Genomic DNA, 18,858 nt, shown 5'->3' with positions numbered 1-18,858 from the left:
AGCGGCAGCTGATCGTGATGCGCCTCGTGTCGTCTCGTCACGTCACGTCACGTTACGTCACGTCACGTCACGTCGCGGCCCGGCACGCCTTTGGCGCAGTCGCAGGCGCAGTGCGGCGTGGCGAGCATAGCGTGGCGCTCCTGCCGCGCCGCCGCCGCACCATCCCAAGCAAACACTGCGCGCGCTGGGCACCCGGACCGTTAAATGCCGGCGGCTGCATTCTCTATTTATGTCATGGAAGTTGTGTGGTGGTGACTAAAGCTGCATGTGTTCCTATCGGCTTTCCTCGTCATTCCGTTCACGGCACGACGTAAGGGTTACCTTTTACAGCTTCTGATGTATGTGACTGTGACGTTTGCACCTCGAGACGTCAAAGACAGTAGTAGGTCCCATAAATGATATGATCAGAAACCAAAGATTGAACCATTTACAAGTAACCTCGAGTAATAAAACAGAAAATCGATGATCTTGGTACATTGTACCCTCCGTCTTGCACTGTGTAGTGGCTAGCAGAGTTAATCTGGATATGTACTGATATGACCAGTGACAAGTAGATATTTTCGCAAATAACATCCTCTCATGAAAGCCACATGATGACATCTCGCCGGCCTACTTTGATCACGTAACTAATAGTGCGTGGTTCTTACAGTAGTAACTTCATAGTGTCCGTCCTGATGCTGCGGTAATAACAACCTAGTGCGAAAGGACGGGCATGGAAAACTACTTATACACGTCAAGTTGCAAAAATAATTCACTGAGAAGAATGCATGTAACGGTAATTGAATTGTACGTGACAGATAAAGCAAATGAGGAGAGACAAATTACGTAGCTATATAGGATTTCTAACTTGGAAAAATGGGATTATGTGAAGTTTAAAAAATGGTTCAAATGGCTCTGAGCACTATGGGACGTAACGTCTGAGGTCATCAGTCCCCTTGAACTTAGAACTACTTAAACCTAACTAACCTAAGGACATCACACACATCCATGCGCGAGGCGTGAAGTTTCAGGTGCCGACATAAAAGCTTCATAAAGTCGTGGTGTGGAGCCAGTGCCGGTCTCAATTAGTTTAGCGAGATTCTCCCTCTACCACCCCGCAGACATTCTCAGCAGACTCTCAGTGGGGCGAATACTTAACCCGCCAAGTAGTGCCACTTTCCATTATTTGAAGAAGTTTACCGCATTTCTCTCCGTATGTGGTTCGGCTTTGTCGTGCTGTGAACTTGCGATAAAGAACTATGGTACCTCGAGCTGTAAAGCGTAATTGATGTCCAGTCGCTGTTCTAAAGGCCTCAATACGTTTGACTAGAGAGATCTCGAAACTTTTTGGCAGACGTCGGAGGTACTGGCGGAATTAAGGCTGTGAGGACGGGTCGTGAGCCATGCTTGGGTGGCTCAGGTAGTAGATCACTCGCCCGCGAAATGCAAAGGTTCCGAGTTTGAGTCTCGCTCCGGCACATAGTTTTAATCTGCCAGGAAATTTCGTATCAGCGCACACTCCGCTGCGGAGTGAAAATTTCCTCCTGGAAACATCCCCCAGACTGTGGCAAAGCAATGTCTCCGCACGATCCTTTCTTCCAGGAGTGCTAGTTCTGCAAGTTTCGCAGGGGAGCTGTGAATTTTGGAAGGTAGGAGACCGAGGTACTGACTGAAGTTGTGAGGACAGGTCGTGAGGCGTGCTTGGGTAGCTCAGTCGGTAGAGCACTTGCCCATGAAAGACAAAGGCTCTGAGTTCGAGTCTCGATCCGCTCACAGTTTTAATCTGACAGAAAGTTCCGTATCAGCGCATACTCCGCTGCAGAGTGAAAATTTCATTCTAGAGACAGCTTGTCAGCCCAATGAGGCCCCGAACCACCACACTTCATCTGTGCCTCCAAAATATGCTGGCTGTTTCACGGCTATCATTACGACAGCGTGTAACAGTAATGCCGGCAGCATATGCGTTGGAAAACGTCACGTGTCGTCACTAATCGCGGTTGTGACGGTGTTCCAATTTGGTCGTTGCAGTGTGAGTTTTTTGCAGCTTTTTGTAATGCAGGTCGACGCAGTCGAGTACGTAACATCAGTTCAAGTCATATTTGTGTTGAATTGTCGATATACTTAGATGTGCACCTGGCGCAGCTCGGCAGTCTAAAGATGTTCAACGAAACCGGCCGTAACACAGTAAAGCTGTAAATAAAGCTGAGATTACCTATGGCGTGGAACATCAACATATGTGCACTCATTACAGTGCTGAAGAATCTCATTTCGTTTCAACTCTGTATAACACCGACCTTCCCATTCACGTAAAAGGTGTTTTTTTTTCTACATTTACTCCATCTTTCATTCTAGATACTGCAGTTTACACAAACGTATGTGGAATAAACCTAGAGCACGTTCGACGATTCAAACTTCGTCACTAAGATTTTGCGGATGCTAGCCCAGCTTAATGTCTGAAACTGTCATACTCCTGCAGTGATCTTGAACAGAGGTACACTGTAGACACATCATATAAATTTCATTACTATTACTTGTACAAATGAAATTAGATTTACACTGAACCCTGCTGCGAAGTACTTCTCACTTTTCAGGTCTCCGGTGGATTGTGCTACTGTTTATAATGATTAGACGTAGAATATTCCTGACTTAGATACATCAAAATTTTCATATTCTTCCAGTTCACACCGCCTAAGTAGAAAATCCCCAGGCACACAAAAGAATCTGAAATAAAAGGTCGTCTTCTGGAAAATTATTTTCCCAACTTTTTTAAACTTTGATTTCGCGTTAAAATTCCGCTGCTGAAATGTACTTAGGAAAATGACATTTATTGTTATCTGCGGAGTGCTTTGGCTAGCTAAAATTATTTTCAGAGAAGCATAGTGCTACTGCCACTAATTTTTTGCAGAAATTATATAGAATTATAAAACCAGTAAATACTTCGTGATAACTCGTTTCTTCTGGACTAGGGTGCGAAAAACTTCGTTAACATCACCGCAATAGTCATTGCTCAGTTAATTGGGAAATCCATTTTAAGTGTCTCATAGATAGTTTTATGGTCTTATTCCGATGTAGCTTAATTTATACAACGCAACCAGTAAATGCGGTGAATATGTAAATACTTACCATTTTTTATTATCATCGCAGATAGTCGCCTCGAACAATATCTTGGGAAACTTGTTTCTCAGTTGTGTCTGCAGGACATCTACTTCTTTCGTTGATAGTCGCCCCATGTTATTTATTTAGTTTGTGGATATACTTTTTCAATTGTAGTCGTTGGTTATCAAAGTTCTTACGGAAAACTCTTACATAGTTTTCATTCTTCAACAACACGAACATGAATACATCGTTGTTTTGTCAAATGGCTCTGAGCACTATGGGACTCAACATCTTAAGTCATAAGTCCCCTAGAACTTAGAACTACTTAAACCTAACTAACCTAAGGACATCACACACACCCATGCCCGAGGCAGGATTCGAACCTGCGACCGTAGCAGTCCCGCGGTTCATGACTGCAGCGCCAGAACCGCTAGACCACCGCGGCCGGCCGTTGTTTTGTCACATGTGCCTGTGTATATTAATCTACTTTACCTAAAACAACAAATTTCCGTGCCGCAGCACAAATATCCTATTTCCGAGCGTGGTCGACACTTTTTGGCGCCGACGATAGCTTCCATTCTCTAACAAACTGAACATTGAACCAGAGACTTTTTTTAATTTATTCTCCTAACTCAACGGTAACAGTTTACATATATATAGATCTAAAATAATAAAGCTTAATATTTACATTTCTTTTGTCCATAGTTAACGCCATACTAATGTCCACAATATACTTAGTCTTTCTCGGGACTAACAGTCCGACCTTTTTCTGATCGCGCATTACGTCACATCGAATGACCTCTGTCTGCATTAACCCCCAAAAGAGTCGCGGTAGCGCGGCGAATAGTGATCTAACGAAAGCACTTCAGAGGATTTCCATGCAATAGATTTTAACGCGTGTTTTCAGTATGTGCGTGTTTCCATTGAATTGTGAACCGATTTCATGGTGAAACGCCCGCTAAACCACGCAGGGCTAACAGGTAATTAGGATTGTGGAAAGGTCCAAGGGAGTTGCGGTCGGATTCATTTCACAATTGTAATTTACTATCATTTGTTTCACAAATACACTTTTCAAAGAATTAAATTTGCTTCGCAGCTGAAGGCATCCAAACAGATGCTTTAGAATAAGTTCAATTTTGAAAAGACATGACATACAGTTAAATTTACGAATAAGATAAATCGTATACATATGAGATCAGCATGCGGAACGGCTGAAGGCCGCCGGATTAAAACTTCAAAATTCCAGATATACTATGATGATTACTGAAGGCAGACGGCCACAATGTTTTAAGGTGCTAACAGGGCTGATGGCCCACAAGGTGCACAGAAAGAGGTAAACAAACGCAATAAGATGGCTGAAGGCCGCAAAGTTAAATTCTGCAAATTAAGGAAATATATATTGCAACAATCGGTAAAACAATACATTACGTTTAAAAATTTCCTTTTTGCAACACCAACCACGGAAGGCCCACAATAACTAGTAAGGTTGTTGTAATTTTCTCTGACAGATTTTACAAGAGCAGAAGGCGGTAATGTTTGGACTTGAAGTGAACTCTGAGAACATGTTTCCAGGGCTGAAGGCCCAAAACTAACCTTGCCAAATTAAAAATATAAAATACTGTTAAATTACAACAGCGTTAACACTGCCAGAAGGGTAATTACGAGAACGGCACTCAGGAATCTCCAGTGGATCGGTCTGCCCTCGTTCACTTAGGCGAGACAGGCGGTGAGTCCAACTACACTTAATTCGTGCGAACCCAACCAAGGGACAGTCACGGACCGACCGACCAACCGCTTCCGCTTGCTTGCCACGTCGATGTGCACGAGAATTCAAACCGCCCCCCCCCCCCCAAAAAAAAAAAAAAAAATTACGAGTATCACTATCCCCAAACAAACGCGTATGTGAATTGAGCTGCCAAAACTACACACCATGTTGGGCAGCAACAACAGGTGAGGAAAATACACTGCCTAAAAGCTACGTTAGCGGCCAGGGCAGGTAACCAGAACACTAACGGCCACAAGGCAGAAAATTCCGCTGGTGCACTTGACTATGAATAAATTAATTTGATCAATTCCACCCGACGGCGGCTATCTCGAACACTTCACTTGTTGTTGCTCACAGGAAAACGTCCACAACAGCAGTGCCGGAACCAACAACTTAATGCTCAAAACCACTCAGCCTTCACGTCCGGCGAACGACGATGCTCGTACCGATCGGACAGCTCCAGACAGACTCCGACACTGCGCAGAGACCGCCAGCGGCCCCGTCGACTACGCCGCACGGAGATGTCCTCGGACCAAACGAACGACCAACAATCCACCAAAAGTCAGGTCCGGCTTACGTGATGCGTGGCGCCAACGGTCGGCCGAGCAATGTCCACACAGGGCTCCCTGCTGCTGCAAGCCGGCGACTGGATGGCCCGGGCTGCGCTCCAGACGGGTTGCAACTGACTGCCAGCGCCCAACACACGACCCGAACTGCCGCCGTGAACTCTCCTCCTCGCACGTTCCGACTGACTCTACGACAGATGACAACCGGGAAGTCATAGCAGCCGAGTAAAGATCCTATCTGAGGGGATATATCGATACGCGCTACTAGCGCCGATGACGGTCAGGCAAAACAGCAACTTAGTAACGCCAGTAATTTAAATCAACGTGGTGAGATGGAAATACGTTAAAACAGGGTGTAAAATACCAAATGGTGGGACGACGAGCCATGCACGGCTCACATGGCATCCGTTCGATATCGTAAATTTCTGGTGATACAGCTTCTTAGTGCACTTTAAAATGTATGGTTTATCAGCCGTTATGTACCACTGATCCTATACACTTCTGTCAACATTATTTTTCTCATATGTATGTACATACATATATTGAATTCTGCTGAATAATCTGTGTACTATTTAATTTTTTCGTATGTTTTTCTTTTAACATTGCAAATGCACATTCAGCACGCTATCTGCTGCTTAAGTGCTTCCTGTCGTGGTAAAAAGTCACCAAATCGCGTAAATTATGTCATTAAATTTCGAATGTGTTGGATACACTATTTCAACCGACGATCTGCTGCAAAATGACATGTATTTCTCACTGATGTTGGTCGCCGTTGTTCTAATTTACATTAAGACGGGATATTTTATTCGCTCCAAACTGAGGTGTAAATATAAAAAAAATCTGTGTATTACAAAGTAAACCGTAACTGCTAAAAACTGTAAACTATCAATATTTTCTTAGAGTTGTGATTTGATCACCGTACGAGGCACTGCAGGATCCCATTATTTCAAAACTATGGTGTATGATGCAGACATATAATTATATGTTGTTGTTGTTGTGTTTGTTGTTGTTGTTGTTGTTGCTGTGGTCTTCAGTGCTGAGTCTGGTTTGATGAAGCTCTCCATGCTACCCTATCCTGTGCTTCTTCATCTCCCAGTACTTACTGCAACCTACATCCTTCTGAATCTGCTTAGTGTATTCATCTCTTGGTCTCCCTCTACGATTTTTACCCTCCACGCTGCCCTCCATTGTTAAATTTGTGATCCCTTGATATCTCAGAACATGTCCCTTCTTCTTGTCAAGTTGTGCCACAAACTCCTCTTCTCCGCAGTTCTATTCAGTAATATGAAACTGCCTGTTCTTTGTAGCATACGAAGCGAGCCTGAAGTCGGCATTAAGCAAAGATGAAATGATCGTGTAGCATTTTTGGCCGTGAGACGCCATCTGGGGTGTTAAGCCGCCCATTGCAAGACTTTTTATTTGAGGCTACTTCGGCGACTTAGGTGTCGACGACGACGACGACGACGATGATGATGATGATGATGATGATGATGATGATAATACAACATCAAGTCCCCGCGCAGATAAAACCTACACGGCGGGAAATTGAATCCGGCGCCCCTGCAAATAATTTGAGATTGCACCTGCTACCTGACATATTAAATATACACAAAACTGTGAGTACAGTGCACGAGAAATATCTAATTATCACTGCATACAGATGTGAGCGTATACTACATAACTAATTTCCGTTGTAGGTAGTAATTCGTTACGTGCTCGCACTGATAGAAGCAGATTGCTTTGAATTTCTTGGTGCATCATATTTACTTAATTAGGCCTACCACGACATAATATAACTCGCCGATATCAAAGAAACTCGTAGATGATCATCGAGTTATGAGAATATAGGTGAAGGAATTTGTGTACTATGAAAACAATTTAAGCTTCATTGTGTTGTACATTGTGATCTTCTATGTTACAGGTTTTCTTCCTGAACGCCAACGACCGAAAGAAATCGAGGACTCCGTTTTACAAGGTGAGTTATCATATTGCTTTTTAGTGTTACTGGTTGCTCCCTTATAACGATGTATTGATCGCAGTTACTGTCAAACAAGAAGAACGCTTCTTTCCCCGTAAAGAACGCTCGCGTGTTACTAATTGGATCGTTATGCAGTGGCTGATACGAAGGAACATCAAACATTGTCACCTTCCGAAAGGTGTCCGGCAGTTGAGAAATTTAGTAGCCTAAGCCGTTTTAGAACATAGATCCGTTCTGCCTCTTGTCATTATTGATTCAGTACAGATAACACCAGTTATTTTGCTTATAAATACTCTCTGCAGCTGTGGCTGAGCAGCGATATATTGTTTCCTGTTCTCTGTTCCTGTGCTGTGGTCATCCTGTGAAAGAAGAGAAAACTAAGTTTTCTCCTCTTCCAGAGGATGACCACAGCATTTACGAAAAGACTATGTAACATAAGTATGACATTATTGTAAAGCTGTTTTTGTAATGCCATTTAGCCTGAAGACGAGATTTAACCCTCGAAACATGTCGCTAAATAAAAAAGTAATACAATAGTTGACAAAGTTCGTGACTTGTAGCAGTAATATAAAAAAAAAGACTTTACGTATTTCTTGAGACAGTCACGGTCGAAAAATAGTCAAAATGGCTTCAAAAAGAAAGAAAAGCTAGGCTAGTAGCTGTTCTGTGATACCTACGCTGTAGTCCGCAGTCCATTGCGCGGTTCGTGTCGGAATGTATAACAGTATAGTGTCAGAGTGCCATTACGCTCCTTCACTTTCTTATTCCTGTTGCGGATGTACACAAAAAATGTTAAAATGTGTGTGAAATCTTATGGGACTTAACTGCTAAGGTCATCAGTCCTTAAGCTTACACACTACTTAACCTAAATTATCCTAAGGACAAACACACATCCATGCCTGAGGGAGGACTCGAACCTCCGCCGGGACCAGCCGCACAGTCCATGACTGCAGCGCCGTAGGCCGCTCGGCTAATCTCGCGCTGGAGGATGTACACACGAAGGAAGACTGTTGACACCCCTCTGCACGATCCCGAATTTCTCTACTTCTCCTTTTAATGTCATTAAACGATAAAATAAACAGTACGTTTCCAGAGTTATATGGAACGCATGCTCTTGGGATTTTGTAAGGAACGCTTTCTCCGATACTGAATGTCTTCTTTGTAATCTCTCCCACTGCAGTTAGTTGAGCGGTTCTTGGCATTCCCAAATTCCCTCATTAAATCACGCCTGACAGAAACTTTTAGATACTTGAAGTTGTAACCGTGCTCGATCGCCGGAATCTATTTACGTACATTACTTTCATTTGTGTTGAGGGTTAGCTGCCAATCTTTACACCAGGATTCAAAATTTAAACGTTCTTCCGTATTTTTTCACGTTCATTTTCGGGAATAGACTGGGCGGAAAAGTAAGAATGAACATTCACTAGGAATAACAGTACGTCTCATTGAGGTCGACGTTTCTCGCGCCGATATCCTTGTAAAGCATTATCCGTTTACACAGCGCATCAGATCTGGGTAAAATCTCGAGCTTTCGACGAAATGCTCCATCGTCTTCGACTTCTACATCTGTATCTTTACTCTGCAATCCACTGTGAAGTGCATGAAAGAGGTTATTTCCCATTGTACCAGTTGTTAGGCTCTTTTCCCATTCCTCTTCAGCCGGGACAGCGGCTGTAATGTCATTGATGCGTGGAATCGAGCTCTCGACGCTAACAACACACAGAGGAATGCATTGAAGTGCTTACTTTCACCGGTATAGACACGGACGCCATCTCTGGCGGCATGACTTGTTGATGACGTACGCCTACCAGTTATTGCAGTAGCCACAACCTGTTGCTCACCGAGAGCGTTACTGCGCTACTTGCCCAGTACAAACACGACGACGCCAATGATTAACAATTAAAGATCACCACACTCGTTGCGCCTTACGTTCCACAACTGCGCTTGGGAGAATAGCGCGACGCGCCTGACCTCCGCTCACACCTGGAAGTTTAGCATTTCCAGTCATGTTAGTCACCAAGACACGACAGTCAGCTGTTCCCGATGAAGACGATGGAAGATTTCGTCGAAAGCTTGAGATTTTATCTAAACAGAGAATATTTTATACTAGTCGGGCTCATTCATCATCGTTAGTGACTACACAATGACGAAGAGAACTTTTAACAACGACGTAGGTAGCCTTTCTTTCTTTTTAGGGTTTTGTGCCTCAGTCTGTAAAAACTGCAACCTTATAGGATGGCTTTGTTGTCCGTCTGTCTGCCTGTCCGCTCGCCCTCCTGTTAAGAAAACTTTTCTCAGGAACATGTAAATATAAACAGGTCAAATGTATGTCACATATTTAAGTTCTATGGTCCCTTAACGTTGTAAAATTTTTAAGCTTCTAAGTCAGTGCCATTTATGTCACGTATTTTGAAACTCGGAGATTCACTCATCAAAATCTATAGGATAATTCCCGTTGACCTAGAATCATGACATTTGACAAGTAGCAACGTTTCACACTCCAATTAAAGGAAAAATCCGAAAGCTCTTAATTTGTAGTTATATCACATGAAAAAAAATTTTTTTCACTTCTTAACCGTCTTTATTTCCTCTGTTAAGACCCCTTTTCTCTGGAACTGGTCGGCTTATCAAGTTCAAATTTATGTCACGTATTAAGGTCTACGGTCTCTTGACGATGTAAGCAATATAAGCTTCCAAGTTATTGCTGTGAAAAAATTCTGGCATTAACTGTCATATTTTGAAAGTCGCAAACCCACTCATGAAAACCTATAGGGTACTTTCCGTTGACTTAGAATCATGAAATTTGGCAAGAAGCAAGGTTTCAGAGAGCAAGTAAAGTAAAAATTCTCGAACTTCTTAAAGTGTCATTGTATCACATAAAAAGTATCTTTTTACTATTTGAACATACATAATATTCATCATCCGTCTAAAACATAAGAGGTGAACATTACTGGATGCAAACATAATAAGTAAGTTGCAGCCAGTTTTCAGTAAGTAAATGAAAAATGTTTTATTAAATCTCTCTCTAAATATATATAATGTCCACTGCTCGCTTCATTTTGTATGTGAGAGCTAGTCTGAGGAACTACTGTAGAGATTTTGATACGGTCTTGGAGTTCCTGGGACCAATATCTTGCCAGTATCGATATCCATAACAGACAAAAATCGTTGACATTCTCGATTCAGAGAATGGATGAACACAATGGACACATAATTATGTTTGTACGGAACCCTCAGTGCGCGAGTCGTACTCACACTTCAGCAGTTTTTTGCATTCCTTTCGAAACGTTTATTTATGCCACGCTAACATTAGTTAGGATTAAGGTCAGAGCATAAGAGCAGAAGCCGGTAAAAATATCTGTATCGATTATTTGCGCAACCGCGCTCCGATGAGGCAATGTTTTCTGCAGATTGCGGCGTCAGCGTGACAAAAAATACAAGGCACCGTTTGGCGGAGTCACGCCTGGCGCAGAAGTAATGCGACAGCGGATGACGGCAAATCGAAAGCAATCCCGGCCGCGTCGGTGGCTGGACCGGGCAGTGCTTTAACCCTGCGTCAGCCTGTTCGCTCCCATCCCCTCCGATCCCTCCCCCTCTCACCCTCCCGACCTTCCTGGAAGCCATTATGGGAGCTGGCCAGAAGGCTCCGCGATTGTCTCGCCAGCGCCTCCGAACCACCATCTGGCTTACATTTGCACAGTTTTTCTTCGCGGCTTTCAGAGATGGAAAGCGGGCCGAAGAGTGGGAACACTCCACTACGCACGACGGTACGAAGGCGAGGAGAAAATTTCTCGATCTAGCATGGCTTACCGTTTGCAGCAATTTTTTATATTATTTTTGTACATGTTATACAATCAAGTAAGAATATTGAGAGATTCGTATGCGGAATAGTTCTGTTTCTATGGATTTTTAAGTATACACGATACTTATAAGTGGTGGAAAAAATCGAAAATTTTTTATGACTTCATTAAATTCTATAGTCTTTCCAGTTACAGTGATACAGGTTACTTTCAACAGTGTGGCTTGCTTCGTTTGTGAACTGGTTACCACGGAATTTCCTTTTACTGAATTTCTTTATGCGTGGCCTAGTTTGTATTTATTGCACACTAAAGGATATATAATTCCACAAATATATGTAGCACTTGGTTGGGCAACAAACATTCAGTAGCACGTGAAGAAAGTGCTTCAGCGAAACAAAAGTAAATACTAGCAAAGATAACCATTTACAGACACTAGGAAGCCTCAGTGTTACCAACATATACAATGTACCACACGTATAATCGTTGGAAACAGTTCTTTTTGAAATAATACTGGTTTCTGTAACGAATAGAGGGGGCGTGTGGCGGCAAAATTTTGCTGTTGTTGATGTGGGCATCGCATCTCCTTTCATAAAGGAAGTGGCGAAATGTAAACAATGTGATGGTGTAGGCTGCCTGGAAATAACTGAACAGCGAAATTGCCTGAAGGGTTTAGCGTCAAAATTAGTTGTTCTGTGTATATCCTGCAATAAACCTATCTCGAAAATGACTTCGAACATTGTACATAATTCATATGATGCGGCTGGCCGTTGTGGCCGAGCGGTTCAAGGCGCTTCAGTCCGGAACCGCGCTGCTGCTACGGTCTCAGGTTCGAATCCTGCCTCGGGCACGGATGTGTGATGTCCATAGGTTAGTTAGGTTTAAGTAGTTCTAAGTCTAGGGGATTTATGACCTCAGATGTTAAGTCCCATAGTGCTCCGAGCCATTTGAAACATATGATGTGAATTTGAATTTAGTGTATGCAATGCGTGCAATAGGAAAAGGAAAAAAGGCTGGCCAAATGTTTTGTGATTTTATGGACCTTCTTCCTCCTCCCAGTAAGGTCAGCAAGTGCATAAAAATGCTTTTAGGCGTCTTGACGGTTGTGTCTAAAGCATCTATGACACGTGCAGTAGAATAAACTGTAAATATTAGTGGAACCAGGGACATAGCTGTTGCACTTGATGGGACATGGTAATAGAGGACATCGTTCCTTGAATGGTGTTGTAAGTGCTACTTCTCTGGAGAATGGAAAAGTTGTTGATGTTGAGTGCTTACGTAAGTGCTGCCACAACTCCCATGGTAACACTGAAGGACATATTGAACATCAGTGTTCTAAGAATTATGGGGTATGGAGTGTGATGAAGCTCTAAAAATATTTCAGAGGTCGGTCCCAGTTTATAACGTCAGATATACGAAGTACCTAGGCGATGGGGACTCCAAAGTTTTGAATTAAATTAATGAGTTCAATGTTTATGGTGATACCGTGGTAACAAAACTGGAGTGTTGCAGACATGTGCATAATGGGATGGGTGCTATATTGAGGAAGCTACGAGGAGAAATGAAGGGAAAGTTGCTATATGATGGAAAATCTCTGTCTGGCCGAGGGAGATTGACAGAAACTGAAATAGACCCTCCTCAGAGTTATTGTGTACTGGCCATTAGACGAACTGCACCTCTGTATGATGTTACAGCAATGAGAAAAGCTGTATGGGCCACCTACTTTCATAAGTTGTCGACAGATGACCACTCTGTTCGCGGACTTTGCCCTAAAGGAGCAGATTCTTGGTGTAGTTACCAAAAAGCAAAAGAAAGTGGTCAAATACACCATCATAAGTATTCTCTTCCTGAGCCTGTTACGAATGAAATAAAACCAAGTTTTAGAGACTGAGTGACCCTGTTTTGCTTAGTAAATGTATTCATGGGGGCACTCAGAATACAAATGAAAGTTTCAACCATTTTATATGGGAAAGATTACCCAAGAATGATTTTGTTGGACCAAATACCTAAAAAGTTGGCGTACTGGATGCAGTGATATGTTTCAGTGATGGAGTGATAGGGAGTTAGGAAGTCCTGAGAAATTTAGGCATAAAATGTGGCTCTAATATGGAAGATCAATTGCTTGCGTGTGACAGGCAAGGGGTGCATGAAGCTGAAAGATCCTCTCTTCAAATTACCAAACAAGCAAGACGTTCTAAAAGGAATCCCAAGAGGAAGCTTGAAGATGAATAAGTGGTGCAGGATGAAGACTATGCTTCAGGAATGTTCTGAGGCACAGTTTAATTGGACTCGTATCTTCATTCCCAATTCCCTGCAAGTTGTATTTTTCAGAATTCAGATACAAATATTTCCTAAAGTTTATAAAACATTGTTCTAATTTTTTTCTGTAACTTGCAGTAGTCCAACTTGTGTAGTAGACCTAAGCTTTATTGCAGAATCAACTAAATTATAGAAAAAATAACAGTTTTATTAGGAAAAAATTATAAAAATTAAAATGTAAGATGTGATATTTTTTTGTCCTTGTAATATACGTAATAGGCGGAATTAAATTGGTGTAGTACCTCAGCCATCATGTCATGCATATCTGGTAAAAATTTGGTCTTCTTCAAATGTATAACATTGGATTAAATGGTACCTCTATTTGAGGAAGCATTTTGGAAAAAAATGCATCAATTTCTTTGTATTTTTTAATAACTCCAAGCAGGTTCAAAAATATTCAAAATACTTCTGATTTGTTTAGAAAGTGTGCTGCATTACCTGATACTAATAAAAAATCTGTAAAACATATACATTAAAACAGTGCCTGAAAGAAATAAGTGTTGAGTTTTATATAATATTGAACCAGAAAACTACCCTGTATCCTTGAACAAATTGTTTTGAACGGTGCATCGAAATTGGAAATTCTACCAAAACTAGTGGAGGTTTATATTGACTCCAATCCTTCATTTCAACGGTAGTATCTGAATTCGAACACGACCTTACTTCTCTCGGAGACGCCTAAAACTAAGACCACAGATGTAAACACCATGTGGTATGCGGTGAGGGGTGACTGTAACTGTACGAAATAGATGACACTATAAACTTACCAGGTAAAGAGTGCAGTGCAGTTTACTTTAGAAACCTTTGTTCGAAGTTGAACGCAGTTGTTGTGTGCTGAACGGAACCAAATAGGAGAAATGGAAATCATCACCACAACAGAAGTGGCGAAGACATTCCCATGCGGCAGAAAGGATGTAGACATGATTTCTGGGATGCAAAATGCCCCCTTTTTGTGATAACGTAGTAAAGGTTAAAAATACAGTAGAAGCAGCGATTATTCTGCCAATGTTCTTGACGGAATAAGTAAAAGAGGAGGCGGCCTGAAATAAAAAAGTAAAAGGAAAAAACGTTTTATCGGGATAAAGCAGTAGCCGAAAAAGGTGCTTTGGCACTCAGAAAACGAGGGATGAGCTAAAAATTGTTGAAACAAATACGCTGTTCCCTGGACTTGGCACCCTGCCTTTTAGATTTTTAGATATCTAAATACATTCGTTGCTGGAAGGGGAACAAAGGTGTTATAGCAGCCCTAGACCTTTTGGTAAAGTGCACTGACTCAAAAGCAGACTACCTTGAACAATAGTAGCATTTTTATCTAAAAACACTTTTCATTATTAGGTGGAGAAACGTTTCCTTTGCTGCTGGCGGGGCAAGGTCTACCATGCACATACAGCACTCCCAGTTTCAGGTCTGTATGGAAAGATTTCAGTAATATGCATACGTGAGGAGAGAATAGCGATTAGCACTTCTTAAACTCAGCATAAACTGCCACACTGCTAATGTTTTCTTTTATTTCTTCTAAGTTTTGGTCTGCGGACGGCATTTATTCAGTCAGCTTCTAAATACCGGTATATAAAAATCCTGAACCGTTATTACACATACCAAATTCTGATGTTATCTACTGTATGTAGATTTTTTGCACAAAACTAGATTGATTCAATGTTGTTCTTGAGTCACACTTCGTTACACCCACTGCGCGATGCATAAATTACGTCACTGTCATAAGGTGGTTTGTTTCATGTTTTACATTCCGAATTGCAGTTGTGAAATGCACGTGGGATGTGTTTCCGGCAACCAACTATTTGACGAAGATGTTAAAGTTTGGTGAGAGTTATGTAGCATACTAAAATAGCTGTAAATATTACAAACATTATACTTTGCATTTTATATTTCATTACGACATTCACACAACGTATTTTAGTTTTAAAGAAAACGAAATGAGAACAACGGGACAAGAAGCTGATCCTTTAAAACTTCTGGAATATGGTAGAGTATCAGTACTGTTAGTATTCCACCGAATCTAACTTTCTTTAATGTAAGATTGTTTGAAACTGTGCGTAAAAAAATATTGTTACCAAAAGTATACGAACTGCTGTAAATTTGTAAATGATTCCTGGTACAATCTAATCTCAAGTGAGGATTTCGTCCTTACTTCTGATTAGATTGTATCATGACTTCGTCGTTGTCTCGTTGACTTCGCACTTCTGTGCTTACACGTCTCGTCCAAATTTGGTCGGACCGCTGACACGTTATATGTAACTATATTTAGAAGTAATGATTGGAAGACAACAAAATTTATTTAATGCTGGATATCTCGAAACTTTATACACTTTTCAACTTTTGTGGTGCTGCCGTCCACAGTTGGGTAAAATATCAGGGTATGTTAATAATTATTACTTTGGGACTGTCAAAAATCCTCCAAACAAACTTGAATGTTAAAGTTGTGATGGAGTGTGCGTAGAAGACTGATGGGGCTGCACAAGCAGAGGTTGGTAGTGGAAGGGCTAGTACCTGCGTTTGTAGATGCACTTGGGCTTCCGCAGCTACCTTGAAGCCCGTATGTGCTCCCAGAACGTCAGACAAGGCCGTGGTTGCCAATATTGCAGAGCTCCCTGCTGCTCCAGAGTATCCGACTGCTCTGCCACCCAGCGCTGCCACTACTATCTATGCAGTGGTGGCTCCGAAACCTCCCCAGGCAAAAAAAACCAAAGTCTAAGACAAAGAATCAGCTGCCAGTGAAGATAGGAAGCAAGCATTCTGGCACTGTCGACATTCCTCTCCGTGAGATCTCTCGTGATTCATCTACAGAGCCGTTGGACCTTGATGTCGACCTCGGGCACACATTTCCTCCCAACACTGAACCTTCACCCATTACGGGCTCACCAACATGTTCGAAAGACAGGGTGAAAGTGCAACCTGCGTGACAGATAGCTCCCATATTATAGTGGAACATTAATGGGTTCACGACACGTGAAGGAAATGAAACTGTTAGCACAGGAATGCCCCCTGTCGTTGTGTTTGCAGGAGACGCAATTTAAAGCATGTGATGCCCCTGTACTATGGAACCATACACTCAGTCGCAAGATGACCTGACTGGGGAAAGGGTCAAGGGAGAGGACACTACTTTTGCCGATAAAGCACACCACTCCTTTGCTCTCCCCAGATTACTGACCTGCACGCTGTTGCAGTTGAAGTTCATGTGCGTCAGAGGATCACAGTTCGCGCGCTGTATTCACCTCCGCACGATGCGATTGACTCTGAGCCTCTAATGGGTCTTATAGGACAGCTCCCCCAAACATTTCTCCTACGTCAGTGCTTGTAACGCGTTATGACACTCTACCTCTGCTTGCCCTCGGAGTTGTGTTTTACAGTGTGTCATGATATCTTACAAGCTGTGCTGCTACTGGGTCATTCTCAGCCGTCGACCTCTCTTCCTGCTCTCCAACCCTTGCAGACTCTGTTCAATGGGAAGTCACTGAGACCTTCATTCCAGTGACAACTTCCCACTCCTTATTCAGCTACTGGATGGAGCTCTTCCTGAAAGGACACAACCATGATGGATGATCAGCAGAGCCAACTGGATGCCGTCCAGCGAGCTATCTGTCGATCGCTGTGGCAGTAACCTGGGGTGGGCAGAGACCATGTTGTACGAGTAAGCCATCATGCCACTGACTTCTCCATCCGGAAGTCCTATTGTCATCCTAAGAGGCCATCTGTCCCTTGGTGGACTGGCTAGTGCTGTTCAGTCATACAGCCAAGGCGAGCAGCTCTGCGAGGGTTTAAGTGCCGCCCAATGTCAGAAAACCTGCAGCCTTTCAATTAGCTGGGGCAAAGGCTCGTTGCATCATCAAGGAGAGCAAGAAAAGGTCATGGCAGCTGTTCCTCGTCTCTGTCAACCGTTCCACTTGTTCTACTGCAGTATAGGAACACATAAGGAGGGCCGGCCGCGGTGGTCTAGCGGTTCTGGCGCTGCTGTCCGGAACCGCGGGACTGCTACGGTCGCAGGTTCGAATCCTGCCTCGGGAATGGGTGTGTGTGATGTCCTTAGGTTAGTTAGGTTTAAGTAGTTCTAAGTTCTAGGGGACTTATGACCTAAGATGTTGAGTCCCATAGTGCTCAGAGCCATTTGAACCATTTGAACCACATAAGGAGGATTTCGGTAAAGGCAGTGAGTTACCTATAGCAGCGTTGTTGAATCAAGTGTATCACCAAACAACACCAAGAGACATCGCACAGATAATGCCAGAGCATTCGCGCTGGCTAGTGCCACTGCCAGCCAGAATCCAGTGTTCCATCATTATTGTGCCGCCATGAAAAGGGGCGAGTTGGACTTCAGGTCTAACAATTCGGGGTCCTACAACTGCCCATTCTCCATGTGGGAGCTGGATTCAGCACTGTCTGTGGCTCGTGATACAGCACTCAATATCACGATCACATGCGAAAGAATATTACGTAACTTGCAACCAACTTAAAAGGAAGTCCCTTTACAATGTTTTAATTCGATTTAGCAGACAGGCAGCTTTCCCAACTCGTGGAGGGAGGCAATTTTGGTACTTCTTCTCAAAGCAAGAAAGGACCAAGTGTGTCCCAATAGTTACCAGAGCGTGGCCTTAATAAGCCATGTTGGAAAGACCGTGGAGCGAATGCTCAGCTGTCGCCTGGTCTGGATGGTAGAGACCAGGCAGATCCTAAGTCGCTCTGAGTGTGGATTCAGGAGACTTCGATACACTGTCAACAACCTTGCCTAGCTAGAGGCGGCTGTTCAGGAGGCTTTCCTATGTAAACAACATTTCATTGGTACATATATGTTGTGATATCTGTACGGCGTATGACCCTACATATCATTTTCTCAGGCAGATTCACCAGTTGGGCTTCCGTGGCCGTCTCTCCATCTTAATTGAGTTCTCCTTATAGTTCTCCTTATCAGTGCAGTTTTTTCAGTACCAAGTTGGTGATGTGCTGTCAAATAGTTTCAGTACGAGAATGGTGTCCCTTAGGGCAGTGTTTTAAGTGTTACTCTCTTTGCCATAGCCCTAAACAGCATCACGTCTACAGTGAGGGATTCCTGTACAGTGATCCTTATTTGTAGACAGTTTTGCAATTTTCTGTTCCTCCTCCAGTGTTGCAATAGCAACTCGTCAGTTGCAGCTTACAGTAAAGGGTCTGGAGGAGTTGGCTGTGAAGACTAGTTTCACGTTTTCTGCAGAGAAGTATGTTTTTATGTAACCACTTGAAGGACCTACAGGCAAGGTCTCAGAAGGCACTGAACATTTTGAAGCGTCTTAGCCACAGCTCTTGGCGAGCAGACAGGACGCGTCTGCCTCAGTTTTACAGGGCTTTTGTGCAATAGTTGCTGGACTA

The sequence above is a fragment of the Schistocerca nitens genome, chromosome 1 (assembly GCF_023898315.1).
Source record: "Schistocerca nitens isolate TAMUIC-IGC-003100 chromosome 1, iqSchNite1.1, whole genome shotgun sequence".
Lineage (NCBI taxonomy): Eukaryota > Metazoa > Arthropoda > Insecta > Orthoptera > Acrididae > Schistocerca > Schistocerca nitens.
This window is presented reverse-complemented; position numbering follows the sequence as displayed.